A 14,956-nucleotide genomic window follows, 5' to 3' on the forward strand; every position below is an offset into this window, starting at 1 on the left:
CTATTTTAGCTTCATTTTTTGATTGAATGATGACTGTCAGAATGCCAAAAGTTAAGTCATGTCTACAATACAAAATTCCCTTTTTCTTTTCTATCCTTTTCTTTGCCCATATTTCAAAATCTTCAACTCATTGATTTCCTTCCAAAGTAAAATGGTTGAGTTCTAACAACTGTGTCAAACTAACATCTACACAGCATAAAATGCCAAAGAACTAATGTTTTCCCTAATAGACATTTGATTAGTTATTCATAAATCACCTGCTAGAAATTAGACACCCACTAAATCAGTAATCTACTATAACTAATAAACGATTGATAAAAATAAACCAAACCTCTTTAAAATTTGTTAGTGCCCTATCTGTATTTGGATAGATTGGGAGTCCATTAGTGATACGAATTTTCCTAGGATGAGAGAAATCCGCAATCCCATACGAAAACTCCAGTTCATAAGAAGACATGTTTGGACAAAATTTGGATGGAATTTGGGTAGGTCGGCCACAAGTTGTGTGAATACCAAATTGATATAGCACTCAATTCACTCAAGAACACACTCAAGAACACACTCAAAGTGAAAGACAAGAGTATCCACTCTAACTTGTAGAAAACCTCAAAGGTTCAATGCCATAAAATCATTCAACTAAATAACTATGTTCCATACAATGTTATTTAAAAGAAAATCTAGACTAAACCTTATGGACCGGACCCTCATAACTAAACAAATTTGACTCAATAATTAGCCCATTAATCTCAAAGATTTAACACACATTGGCCTTTCTTATTGACTAAAAAAAACTAAATAAACAATGTATTTTAAAATCAAAGAATAATTACTAAAACGGATAAAATAGGAAAAGCCCTAAAAATCACAAACAAATCCACGGAATCGGCGGACTAGCAAATGGCTACTCTGGTGTGCCCCACGTCTTATCTTACACACAAGTCTTCTTGACACAATTTCTTTGTGTTCAGGCACGGGACACGCCTGTGGCTTATAGTGCAAAGTCTTCTGCCCCCCTCCTTGGACAAACTTTGCAACTAATTTTACTCACTTCGCATCCATATCATTCCCCATCTCTTCAAGAAGATTTTTCCTCAAATCTTTGACCTTTACTCGCTCAAAATAGTTGTGACCACCTTGCTCAAAATCCCTATAAAGTACCCATAAAAAATGAAACAAAGGATAAGTTAATAGGTTAGTAAGACATATTGAACCCTCCAATGGCAGCCCAATCAACAAACGATTAAATTTTTTTTGCCCACTCATTTCTTTCTCCTTTAGCTTGGCTTCACTCTCCTATTTTATCCTTAACAACTTCTCTTCATATTGCCACTTCAAATACAACTGGTCGTCATGCACTTATTGCGGAGTAAGTGGGGTAAGTGCAATCTTCCTACCCTTATGTTTGGAAGAATAGCTATTCGAAAGTCTGCTATAATAAACTCTCTTATCAAACTGCCAAGGTCTTCCAAGTAGAATATGGCTTGCGTGCATAGAAACTACATCATACAATAACTCATTCTCATACTTCCTAATGCAGAAAGCCACTGGAACTTGTTTTGTAATTTTTCTGCCTACATAGGTGGTAAACCAATGTATGGTGTATGGGCTCCAATGATCAATTGTTGGTAGTGCAAGCTTACCCACCAAGATTGTACTGACAAAGTTCATACAACTCCCACCATCAACAATTAAACTGCACACCTTATCCCTAACACAACACCTAGTGTAGAAGATATTGATGCGTTGTCTCTGGTCCACTTCCACTTTGACTTCCGCATTTAAAGCTCGATTAGTCACCAAGGTAAGCACTCCAGGTGTATGTTCTTCCCCATCAGACTGATTCTCAATCAAAGGAGGTTTCTCTTCAATCTCCTTCTCATTTGCAAACTCAATTTGTCCATTTGCATTAATCGCCATAGCTCATTTGTTTGGGCACCGGAGAGTTTTGTGACCACGTCCCTGGTACTTATAATATTGGATATCCTAGTTTCGAATAATAGAAACTGGAGTGTTGCTTGAGACTTTAGGCAATTTCACCTTAGATTTTGAAGATACTCTATCTTCCCTTGGCACACCTTTTGCAGTGAAAGGTGCAAAAAATGAGTTGGGCTTGTAGCCATCCCTTCTCTTCCACTGTCTCTCAATTTTGATAGCTTTTTGCACCATCTTCTCCAACTCCATGTAATACTGCAATTCAACTACATCTGCAATGTCTAGATTCAACCCCTTCAAGAATCTAGTCATTGTAGCCTCCAAATCCTCTATCACATTTGCCCTCATCATCGCCTTCTCCATCTCTTTTTGGTAATCTTTGACAGTTAGATCACCCTACACCAAATTTTGCAGCTTCTAATGGAGGCCTCTGTGGTAATAAATAGGGATGAATCACTTTCTCATTAATGCTTTGAACTTCTGCCAAGTGCTAACAAATCCCTTAGCCATCCTTCTTCTACTGATATAGTTGGTCCCACCAAGTGATTGCATAGTTTGAAAACTCCACCATGGCCAACTTAGCTTTTTGCACTTCAGTGTAGTTATAACAGTTGAAAACAAGCTCCATCCCACACTCCCATTCTAGGTAAAGTTTTGAGGTCAGATTTCCTTGTAAAGAAGGGATATTAGACTTCACTCCCATCACGTAGCATCATCAACTCGATGGTACCTTCTAGGCAGTCTCCTAAACTCAACTTCAGATTCATCTTCTTCTTCAGTAGTGGAGTATTCCTCCTCTAAATTCCAACGTCTTGCTTTTTCATGCTTGGAAGTGTGTCTCTCACATTTGGATAGATGCTCCTGAGAAATCTCAACCCGATCTAGGCATTCATGGATGGATTCCATTTCAGTCCACATCAATCACCTCATCTCTCCTTTCACAACCTTCATGATGAACTTTAAGTCAACAGGATGAGAATCTAAATCTTCCTTGCTAGACATGATTTCCTGCAAGATAGGTCAAAAATAATATTTCACACACTCAACCTCATGTGTATACCCTCAGCCACTCATGTTTGCACTCACTTTTATGGTCTCACACTCATTTAATGCCTTGGTGTATTGAATTCACTTAAAATTTGGTTCTCCAAGGATTTGAGGAATATACCAACCAAGAAACACCTCATTTATGGCCTAGAAAATCAAAGAATAAGGCTGAAAATTTGAAAAGCAATACAACAAGGAAATTTCAAGAACTAATGATGGGAATTTTCTAAAAAAGGAGGTGATTTAAAGCTTGAAATTTCAGACTTCAATTTCCTAATTAGATTAGGAATTAGACATCTAAAGATTGCTGGAAAAATAAGGTTATGTTTCCTAATTTGATTTGGAAACAATTAAAAAGAGAAATATTTATATGATTAGGATTAGGAAAGAAAAAAAAAGCAGTCACAAAATTGCAAGATTTGACTAGGATTAGGATTCACAGAAATAAAGCAACAAACAAACATTTTTTTTCAGATGAGTATTAACTCTGGATGAACAGTACGATGAACAGTAATACAAGAATAGTAATCACTACAGTACTTTTATCTTAATCAACGAGGGAAGGTAGATATAAAATTAACACAATCACAACAATGAAGAACACAAGAAACAATGAGGAAACACACAAGAAAAACACGAATGGAAGATTTAAAACCCTAAAAGTAGATAAACTCTAATTCACAATTCTTTTTAAAACGATTAGGGTTTAGTAGTAGAAGAAAAGGAAAACAAGAAATTAATAAGGATATAACCTATCATCTTGAGTCAAAACTCTGATACCAACTTATACGAATTCCCCAAGGATAAGAGAAATTCGCAATCCCACAGGTTCATAAAGAGATAGGTTTGGACGAAATTTAGATGGAATTTGGGTAGGCTAACCTCAATTTGGGTGAATATCAAATTGATATGAGAGTCAATTCACTCAAGATCATGCTTAAAGTGAATCAAGATTAGAAAGACAAGAGTCTCCACTTGCTTGTAGAAAACCTCATATGCTCAATATCATAAAATCACTCAATTGAATAACCGTGTTCCATACAACATTATTTAAAAGAGTTAACTTCTAGATTAAACCCTATGGACCGGACCCTAATATCCAAACAAACTTGACTCAATAATTGGCCCATTAAACTCAAAGGCTTAACACACATTGGCCTTTCTTATTGACTAAAAAATAACTAAATAAACAACTTATTTTAAAACCAAGCACTTTTATTTAAGAAACATACTTGACTCAAGGTTCAGCATTTCTTAAAATAGTGTTAAATCCCAATTTTTATTGAAGAAACAGCACTTTTAGATAATCACAATTAATAGTACCGAGTTAATCATGATAAGAGGAGCAAAAGTGCTAAATAACTGGCTCAAAAAAATAGCATCAAATAGCCAAAAAATCAACACAATATAATCATAGAAAGTTTAACCAAAACCCAAGGCATAACTTTAAAAAAACATAATAAACATAAAATCCAAACTTATACATTAACTAAACTTAGAATCAATTTCAAAAGATAAAGAGTTGGGAAGGTAGAGTAACCCTTATAACATGAGTTCCCTCCTTACCTTTTTCATCCTCCAATTGCATCTCTATCTATCTAATACATAAGAAATGATGAATTAGCTAAAACTAAACTATCCTACACTATCTAAACTAAAGAGCTAAGAAACTACATTTTTGTGGTATTCCGTTCGTGATGTGAGCGGGGTATACATATATCAATTAACTCATCCACAATCAAGTTTTACATTTATGATTCCTAAATACCCCACACGCGATTTATCGCAAGTATACGAATCGTGAGCAAGTATAGGATATTAAGGGTCGATCCCACAGAGAAGATTGCAATTACCGGTGTTTTCGAACTCCTTTATTATCTAGACTACCATAAACATAATAGAAATCAAAATTAGCACTAAAAAGCTCCTAGAGATATGGAATTTCTTACTACTCTTGCAAATGAGATTACTGGTTAAGTGAATGCTATTATCTTGGCTAGTTATGGCGTAATTTCCTAATGTATGTGAAACCTACTCTCGTAGTGAGTCAACTATACTTGTAGCTAAACCATACCTACTCTCGTGGTTATGAAATTAGCTACAAGTTCATTTCTTCTATGAAATTACATGAACACGTCACTAAAGCCACAAAGGTGCACCTCTACTCTCGTGAGTGTACTCCCTAGGTTTATCACTTTCTTGAACTAGTGTTAAATTCCAATTCTCATTGCAATCTTAACACCTTTAGATAATCACAATTAATGGCCGGTTAATCATGATTAGAAAAGCAAAAATGATAAATAACTTGCTCAAAATAATACCATCAAATAATCAAGTAAACATCAAAAACAAGATATAGTAAGTTCAACCATAACTCTAGGCATAAACTTTAACTAAACATGTTAAAAATACAAATCCAAACTTGTATTATAGCTAAACATGAAATCTAATACAAGAGAGAAAGTAGTAGAAGAGATATCACCCTTGTCACATGAGATCAACCTCTCCATCTTTGCTCCTCAATCTTCATCCAAATCTAGCTACAAACACAAGATGGATAAACTACACTACTTATACTATACTAATGAACTAAGAAAAACTAGTGAAGACTACATTTTTGGTGAGTTTCTCTAGCCTTCCAAAGTTGTGAAAATGTTCCTCCAAGGCTGCTATTTATAGAGGAATTCAAGCTCATGGTGAGTTGTTAAAGTTGATGTAATTGCTTCTTGGACTCACCAAAAGATGCTTTTTGAATTCTCTATACTTGCTTGCTCAGTTCCAGCCGGATTTCTTGCAGATACATTGGTCAAAAAGCTTGTGTGAATAGAGCACAAGTTGCAGAGCAAGTTGCAGAGCCGAAATTGGGGATCCGAGGGCAAGATCCGAGCTCGGATCTATCAAAATACCCCTCGGATCGCATTTTTCTTCATTTTTTCCTTCACTGTTCATTGGGATCCGAGGCCTACAACAGTGGATCCGAGCTCGGATCCTCTGGTCTCGGATCCACTCGTCCAAAAGATCAGACGAGGGCTCGGATCATACTGGATTCGGGTTCAGATCTCTTGCTCTGTTTTTGATCCATTTCAACTGATATTTTCTCGATGTTAGAGGCTGAACTAGCTCTTGTATAAAACATGCAAGTTGTAGCTATTTGTGTTAGCTTTCCAATGCATCAAGAATCACCTAATTTAGAGCTCCGTGGACTGAGAAATGACCAAATTACCCTTGACTGGTCAAAAACTTGTTTCAGCTTCGACCATAGAAAATGTACTTCAGTATTTCGACTTTTTGACTATGAAAACCACCGAACTGGACTTCAATGTCTCATACCAAATGTAGATCTATCTCTTGGCTTCAAAATGGTATAAGAATCACCTCAATCCGATCATTGTCGCTCAAGGTATTGCCAAAATACCACAAGGTGTCAAAGCTGTGAAACTCCTTTTCTTTAGAACTTGATTGCATTTCATCTCTTGCACTTCATATTCTCTTTTTATCACTTCAAAACATCATCAATCATCCAATTCCCTTCTCAATTTACTCCCTTTGATGATTGAATTCTTAAACCTACAAAAACATAAAGTTTTTGCTGTAAAAGTTCATAGAAATACAATTTTCACACTTTAAACCATAAAATGCATATTTTCACTAGAATCTTAGTTTATTAGCTATAAAACTAATTAAAACACACCAAAACAAACTAATAAAACACACTAAAAGCACGTAAACTATGCACTTATCAAACTCCCCCACAGTTGAACCATTGCTTGTCCTCAAGTAATCAACATATCTCCAATAACAATGATTCAAGAGGTGAAACCCTATATGCATTTTTTCGAATTAAATTCCTCATAACTTGGTAAACAATCATTATGCACTTGTTCAATTTACACTAAATACTCATAATATCAAATAAAGGGAAGAGAATTATGCCATAAATTTAACAAGTTAAACTTAATCTCTTACCCCAACCTAATTTTACAAATAAGCAAGTCACGTAGTCAATTTATAGCATTCCTCTTCCTATAATCATCTTTTTCTCAAAATTTTACAACTAAGAGGGATTTATTTGCACTACTTTTACTTAAATAGTGAGGAAGTCTTTTTATGCGAAAATCGACACTTTTAGGTGAAGATCTCCGGTTACTTAACATTTCACTTATTTAAATTGCTATGCATACTCGTAATTCAAGTACTTTTTTACGCGAAAGTCGACATTTGTAGATGCCAACTCCCGGTTACTTGGTACAAGAATCATTGGAGTAGGAAAAAAAACTCTTATTCTCTTTTATTTTTCTTTTCTCTTTTTTCTCTTTTTTTTTCTTTTTTTTGTAAAACAATAAATAAATTTTCCCTTATAGAAAATATATAAGAATAATCAAAGGAGGAGTATAACATTTATTGACTATATCAATCACTTACTTGGAAAATTAAGTAAAGAGAAGAAATCTCATTAAACATGTAAAATTATAGGCATAATTTTCCTCACTTTATCGGATATACTTTCTAAAATGCAAAAATCCTAATTGCATAATAACCATTTCCAAGTCAAATGAGAACTAAATCTTCCAATATACATATAAAGTTTCAACAAGTGAAAGAATTAGGCACTTAAAGTTGGAACAAATTGGCCATTTTTAAATAAACTTGCAAAAATTTGAAAATTTTTTTTGAGCCATAGTGAAATATTGGAAAAGATTTTTAGAAAAATTTTGACAACATACCCAATTTCAAGCAAATTATCCATATGACAAGATTTCTATGCACAATTCCAATCATTTCTAATCATTTAAAGTCACAAAATATCATCACATAGCATTAAAGTGCAAGTTCAAATATTTTCCTCCCCCACACTTAAACTTCACATTGTCCTCAATGTGAGAAAGGAAAAATAACGAAAGTAAGAGAAAGTAATACTCCCCTAATGAACTTGCGCAATTCGAATCCATGGCAATGTGATGAATTTCCAACTTTACTTGAAAGAATGGAGAGTTCAATTAATGCACCTTGAAAAAGACAAAAATAAAACTTCTTAAGAATAAAAGCTTGCAACCAACAAGAAGAAAAGTGGAGTTGAAGGAGGAAAAAGAGGGAAGAATGAAGAAAAGTGGTCCGAGCCTTCGTTTTGGAAAGGATCCGAGGTCGGATCATGATAAGTGAGCTCGGATCAAGAAGCTCGAATTTTTTCTGATTGCAGAAGTGGATCCGAGCTCGGATCCATTGAATCTGCACTTATTGCAGAAGTTTCTGCAATTTTCAGTTTGGCCCCAATTTGAAACACACTCTCCAATTCGTGTTCTACAATGAAATTTTTAACAATTCAACACTTCACGCACATGAAAAGTGACTTAAACATGAATCTCAACATCTCAAAACAAATCAAAAACATGTAGAATGTAAATTGAGGGTTGAGGTTCTTGGATCAAATAGTTCCCCTTGACACTTCCAATGCACATGGTAGTGCTCAAATGGTCAAAAGAGTGCAAATAGGTCATGAACACATTTAAACACTTGAATTCACTTCAACTTCATGCAAATGACTAATTTAACCACATAACATGAAATTAAGCATTGTAAACTCAAAAATGAAGGTTAAGCTTCCCTTTTTCACATCGGTCTCCACTCCTTATAAACTCCTTTGCACTTGAAATGATTTCGCATGATTTCTTGTCATTGCTACCTATAAAACACACAAAAATACTAATCAAATTACTAAAACTTACTAAAAAAAACTAGAAATTGTTAGGTTGTCTCCCAACAAGCGCTTTTTTATAGTCATTAGCTTGACTATATCACCTCATTTCTCAAGGAGGTTTAGTTAATGAATAATCCACCATTAGAGGTTGGGGTGGATCATTATAAGGTGGCTTTATAGCGAAAGCCACATGTTCTAATGATAAGAGAGATGGAAGTGGCTTACCAATCTCAAGTGAATCGTAGATATTACCTTGAATGCACGTCACTTGAGTACTCACCAAAGGAACGTCCGCGTGGCTTTCTTGGGGAATAATACCTTTAAAACCTATACTTTCAACACATTCCTTAAGAGGGGTGAAAAATGAGTCGCTAAGGCTCACCTCTTGAGGTTCAATGTTAGCTCCAAAGGTACTATCATGTGAAATGGATATTTTCTCATTAAAACACAATTGAGATTCATCATTTTCATCAAAATGCAATCCATTTTCACTTGCAACATGCTCACCATTCATGCTAGGGTCAATTTGCACATCATTAGAAGAAATAACTTCACACAACTCATGCACTTGGTCTTGTACTCTACCAAAGTGAGAAGCTAATTCATCTAACCTTTCCTCAATCCTATCAAAACGGTCAGAGGTTGCATTTGCTAGTTTTTCTATGGCTAAATCAAATTGATTATAAGAATTTTCTACAGTTAGCTCCCAAGAGGCATAAGAACAATTAGCTAATGGTTCACTTTCTAATTCCCAAGGTAGAGGTGCATTAGCTAACTTCTCTATTGCCAACTCCCAAAATGGTTTTGATTCATATTGGACATTTTGAAGTTGGTAATCATAAAAATTTGGAGAATCACTATATGCACATTGATTATCCCAACCATACACATGAGAATTGCTCCAATTAGCACTGTATTGATTAAAACAAGGATTGCAATGCTCTAATTCATCATAATAATCCACATTTTGTGCTTGCATGCATGTACTAGTAGCATGATAACCTCCACACAAGTCACAAATCACATGATAATAATTAAAAGCATTAACATTCCTCCTTTGCTCAATTTTATGCATCATGGTATGCATTTGAACTTGTAACATTATAACATCAAGTTTAACCTTTAAACTCCTTAAACCATCTTCAAACGATATACTTTCGGCAATTTCTTGGTTACCTCGATTCAAGGAGCTTTGCATATAGTAACCATCCATTGTCGATCTTCCTTCTCTCATGCATTGATTCCTCATATTTTCTACTCTCCTTGAACCCCTAAACATGTTTTCAAAATAACTTAAAAACAAATTTAGTCAAGAAGAATAGATGACTCTAAACACATAAAAACATATACAAAGACTCAACAAAGACACTAAAAAATAAAAATTAAGACACTAGACACTACAAACACAAGAAAAATAAGTAAAAATGTTTAAATTAATAAAGTTATTCTTAGCACCGATATTGACAAATCTTCCCCGGCAACGGCGCCAAAAACTTGACGTGAGCGGGGTATACATATATTAATTAGCTCATCCACAATCAAGTTTTACATTTATGATTCCTAAATACCTCACACGCGATTTATCGCAAGTATACGAATCGTGAACGAGTATAGGGTATTAAGGGTCGATCCCACAGAGAAGATTGCAATTACCGGTATTTTTCGAACTCCTTTATTATCTAGACTACCATAAACATAATAGAAATCAAAATTAGCACTAAAAAGCTCCTAGAGATATGGAATTCCTTACTACTCTTGCAAATGAGATTACTGGTTAAGTGAATGCTATTATCTTGGCTAGTTATGGCGTAATTTCCTAATGTATGTGAAACCTACTCTCGTAGTGAATCAACTATACTTGTAGCTAAACCATACCTACTCTCGTGGTTATGAAATTAGCTACAAGTTCATTTCTTCTATGAAATTACATGAACACGTCACTAAAGCCACATAGGTGCACCTCTACTCTCGTGAGTGTACTCCCTAGGTTTATCACTTTTTTGAACTAGTGTTAAATTCCAATTCTCATTGCAATCTTAACACCTTTAGATAATCACAATTAATGGCTGGTTAATCATGATTAGAAAAGCAAAAATGATAAATAACTTGCTCAAAATAATACCATCAAATAATCAAGTAAACATCAAAAACAAGATATAGTAAGTTCAACCATAACTCTAGGCATAAACTTTAACTAAACATGTTAAAAACACAAATCCAAACTTGTATTATAGCTAAACATGAAATCTAATACAAGAGAGAAAGTAGTAGAAGAGATATCACCCTTGTCACATGAGATCAACCTCTCCATCTTTGCTCCTCAATCTTCATCCAAATCTAGCTACAAACACAAGATGGATAAACTACACTACTTATACTATACTAATGAACTAAGAAAAACTAGTGAAGACTACATTTTTGGTGAGTTTCTCTAGCCTTCCAAAGTTGTGAAAATGTTCCTCCAAGGCTGCTATTTATAGAGGAATTCAAGCTCATGGTGAGTTGTTAAAGTTGATGTAATTGCTTCTTGGACTCACCAAAAGATGCTTTTTGAATTCTCTATACTTGCTTGCTCAGTTCCAGCCGGATTTCTTGCAGATACATTGGTCAAAAAGCTTGTGTGAATAGAGCACAAGTTGCAGAGCAAGTTGCAGAGCCGAAATTGGGGATCCGAGGGCAAGATCCGAGCTCGGATCTATCAAAATACCCCTCGGATCGCATTTTTCTTCATTTTTTCCTTCACTGTTCATTGGGATCCGAGGCCTACAACAGTGGATCCGAGCTCGGATCCTCTGGTCTCGGATCCACTCGTCCAAAAGATCAGACGAGGGCTCGGATCATACTGGATTCGGGTTCAGATCTCTTGCTCTGTTTTTGATCCATTTCAACTGATATTTTCTCGATGTTAGAGGCTGAACTAGCTCTTGTATAAAACATGCAAGTTGTAGCTATTTGTGTTAGCTTTCCAATGCATCAAGAATCACCTAATTTAGAGCTCCGTGGACTGAGAAATGACCAAATTACCCTTGACTGGTCAAAAACTTGTTTCAGCTTCGACCATAGAAAATGTACTTCAGTATTTCGACTTTTTGACTATGAAAACCACCGAACTGGACTTCAATGTCTCATACCAAATGTAGATCTATCTCTTGGCTTCAAAATGGTATAAGAATCACCTCAATCCGATCATTGTCGCTCAAGGTATTGCCAAAATACCACAAGGTGTCAAAGCTGTGAAACTCCTTTTCTTTAGAACTTGATTGCATTTCATCTCTTGCACTTCATATTCTCTTTTTATCACTTCAAAACATCATCAATCATCCAATTCCCTTCTCAATTTACTCCCTTTGATGATTGAATTCTTAAACCTACAAAAACATAAAGTTTTTGCTGTAAAAGTTCATAGAAATACAATTTTCACACTTTAAACCATAAAATGCATATTTTCACTAGAATCTTAGTTTATTAGCTATAAAACTAATTAAAACACACCAAAACAAACTAATAAAACACACTAAAAGCACGTAAACTATGCACTTATCAGTTCGCTCTCCAAGTTCTTTAAAATGGAAGACATAAACTTCTATTTATAGAGAAATCTTTGCTCTTTGTGTCTTTCTTCAAGTGTGAACATTGGCATCAAACGTCAACATTTTTTGCTCCAAGTTAAATCATATCATTATAAAAGACCCAGCTCCTTCTTCTTCAATAGGATAACATAAAGTAGACCACTTAACCCAATGAAACTTATTACCTTCTAAGTTAGATCCCCAGAAAAATTGGCACAAACCTTCTCCAGGATACAGAAGACCAATTTAGGCATAGCCGTCGCAACCAACAAATGAGTAGGAATTGAAGAAAGTGCACGTTTAATTAACACTAACTTTCCACCTGAATACACATTCTAGCACTCTATTGATAAGCTTTTGACAAACCTCAGCAATAGAAGTGGCAAAATGGATATATGGTTGATAAATGGTTTTAGTTAAATGGATAGTGGATCAAATTGATCCAATCCAATTAAAACCATTTAATAAATGGATCTAAATGGATGTCATTTAAATGGATAGTGTAAACCATGATCCATCCATTTATCCATTTACTCTCCCAAATCCTAAATTTAAGATCCAAATGTTTTTTTCCAAAAAATACAGATCCCCAAAGTTCTATCCTTAAATCACCTAAAACCTTTTGGTAATAACAAATGCTTGTACTACTACTCTATTTCAGTTCTTCATAAAATTAGTTTAGTTCTAAGAAAATTTAACTGCTGTGGTCAATTTAACCTTTCGTCATTACTTTAAATATCATTTTGTAAAGTAATGAACAATTAAGAACTTGGCTATATTTTTAAACTTTTGAATGAATTGAATACGGCTTTACAGTGGAAAGAAGTTTACGTTTCCAATTTTTTGCACTTCTGTTCAAGAGTGATGTCTTGAATAAAAGTGGAGTTCTAATAAGAAATCTTATGTTATTTGACAAGTAAAATATTTTCATTACATGTGCACGTAGTACCTAAAAATGTATGAAATTCCTTATTATACCATTGATATACAAGCTACCTTATATTACTTAGTAAATTAGGTGTCTTTTTTTTTGGATAGTTGGGTTGGTTAAGGGGAGAGGGATTGCAAGTATGAGGATTTGGAAAAAAAAAAAAAAGGTGTCATTTACATATCTTAACCAATGTTGTGGGGACACTCGTTAGAAAAATTCTTTTTATAAATAAAAGAATTAAAAAAATAAAAATTATTTTGACATTGCATGATGCATTCTCGCTTTTTCTTTACTTAAGAATATAAATGTTTGCAATCATTACTACATGAGAGTTTAATTAAAAAAAACAAGAGTAGAGACTAAATTATAATCTTGAAAAGGATGGAAGAAGTCTAGGAACTAGAAACAAATAAAATGCAATTAATGTTATTGGCAACTTGGCATGTGAGGAAGTTATGAAGGAAAGAATAGGTGGTCCCACAAAATTAATTTGACATATGAGGAAGTTATGAAGAAAAGAATAGATAGTCCCACAAGATTTTATCTCACATTTTTATAAATGTGTTTTCTATTTTTTAAGTTAAATGGATGTATATGGATAAGATGGATAATCCATTTAAATCCACCAACATAATTGGATTTAAATGGTTATCCATTTAAAACCATTGAAATTATATGGATAATCCAAATCCATTTAAGGTTGGTTTATATGGATGGATTGGTGGATATGAATCCATTTTGCCACTTCTACTCAGCAACATAGGATATCTTACAATGACCCAAATAAAGAGGACACCCCAAATATTTGACAGGAAAATGCTGCTTAGTGAAATTAGTGATGCGTTCAATGACTTTTCTCCTTGCCACTGATAGCCGATGATAGACCAAATATCCACTTTTCTAAGCATTAAGCAGTTGACCTGGCTCTTTTTGATATTTATCCAACACTAACATAATCTTTTTCAATGCAACGGGTAATCCATTAGTAAAAATAATTACACCATCCGCAAAGGCCAGATAAGTAACTTAAGCACAGCCCTGGGGAACTTTAAAACCCACAAACCGGGGCTGATTGGCTAATTCATTTAAATATCTAGACAAAATCTCAGCCCCAAGAACAAATAAAGATGGGGACAACAAGTCTCCTTGTCTCAGACCCCTAGAAGATTTGAAAAAATCATGAGCAATTCCATTTATGATAACCAAAAACCTACATTAGAGACCAACATCTATACCATATCAATGAAACATTCCCCAAATCCGAAACGTCGTAAAATATTAACCAAGAAAAACCAAGACAATTTGTCATAAGCTTTTGCCGTATCTAATTTTAACACCACATTACCACCTCTGCTCTTCTTTTCAATTCCTGAGACAATTTCTTGTGCCAGACGATAATTGTCTATAATATTACGGCCCATAACAAAGCTAGTCTAATGAGGTGAAATAAGGCGAGGCAAAATAGAAACTAATCTATTCATCAAAACTCTAGCAATATTTTATTGAAAAAATTACACAAATTAATGGGTTGAAATTTAGAAAAATCTTGAGGATTTGGAACTTTTGGAATCAAAACAATGGCAGTTGAAGCCATAAACCAAGGTAGCTCGGCACCACAAAAAAAATTGACAACTGCATTATAAACATCATGAGCCAACACATCCCAAGCAAATGTAACGAATTTACCCATAAATCCATCAAGCCCAAATGAACTTTCACCATCCATCTCAAACACCACTTGTTGCACTTCATCCAAGGTAGGAATAGCCTCCAAAGCCTTAT

This window comes from Coffea eugenioides, chromosome 2, assembly GCF_003713205.1.
Source record: "Coffea eugenioides isolate CCC68of chromosome 2, Ceug_1.0, whole genome shotgun sequence".
Taxonomy (NCBI): domain Eukaryota; kingdom Viridiplantae; phylum Streptophyta; class Magnoliopsida; order Gentianales; family Rubiaceae; genus Coffea; species Coffea eugenioides.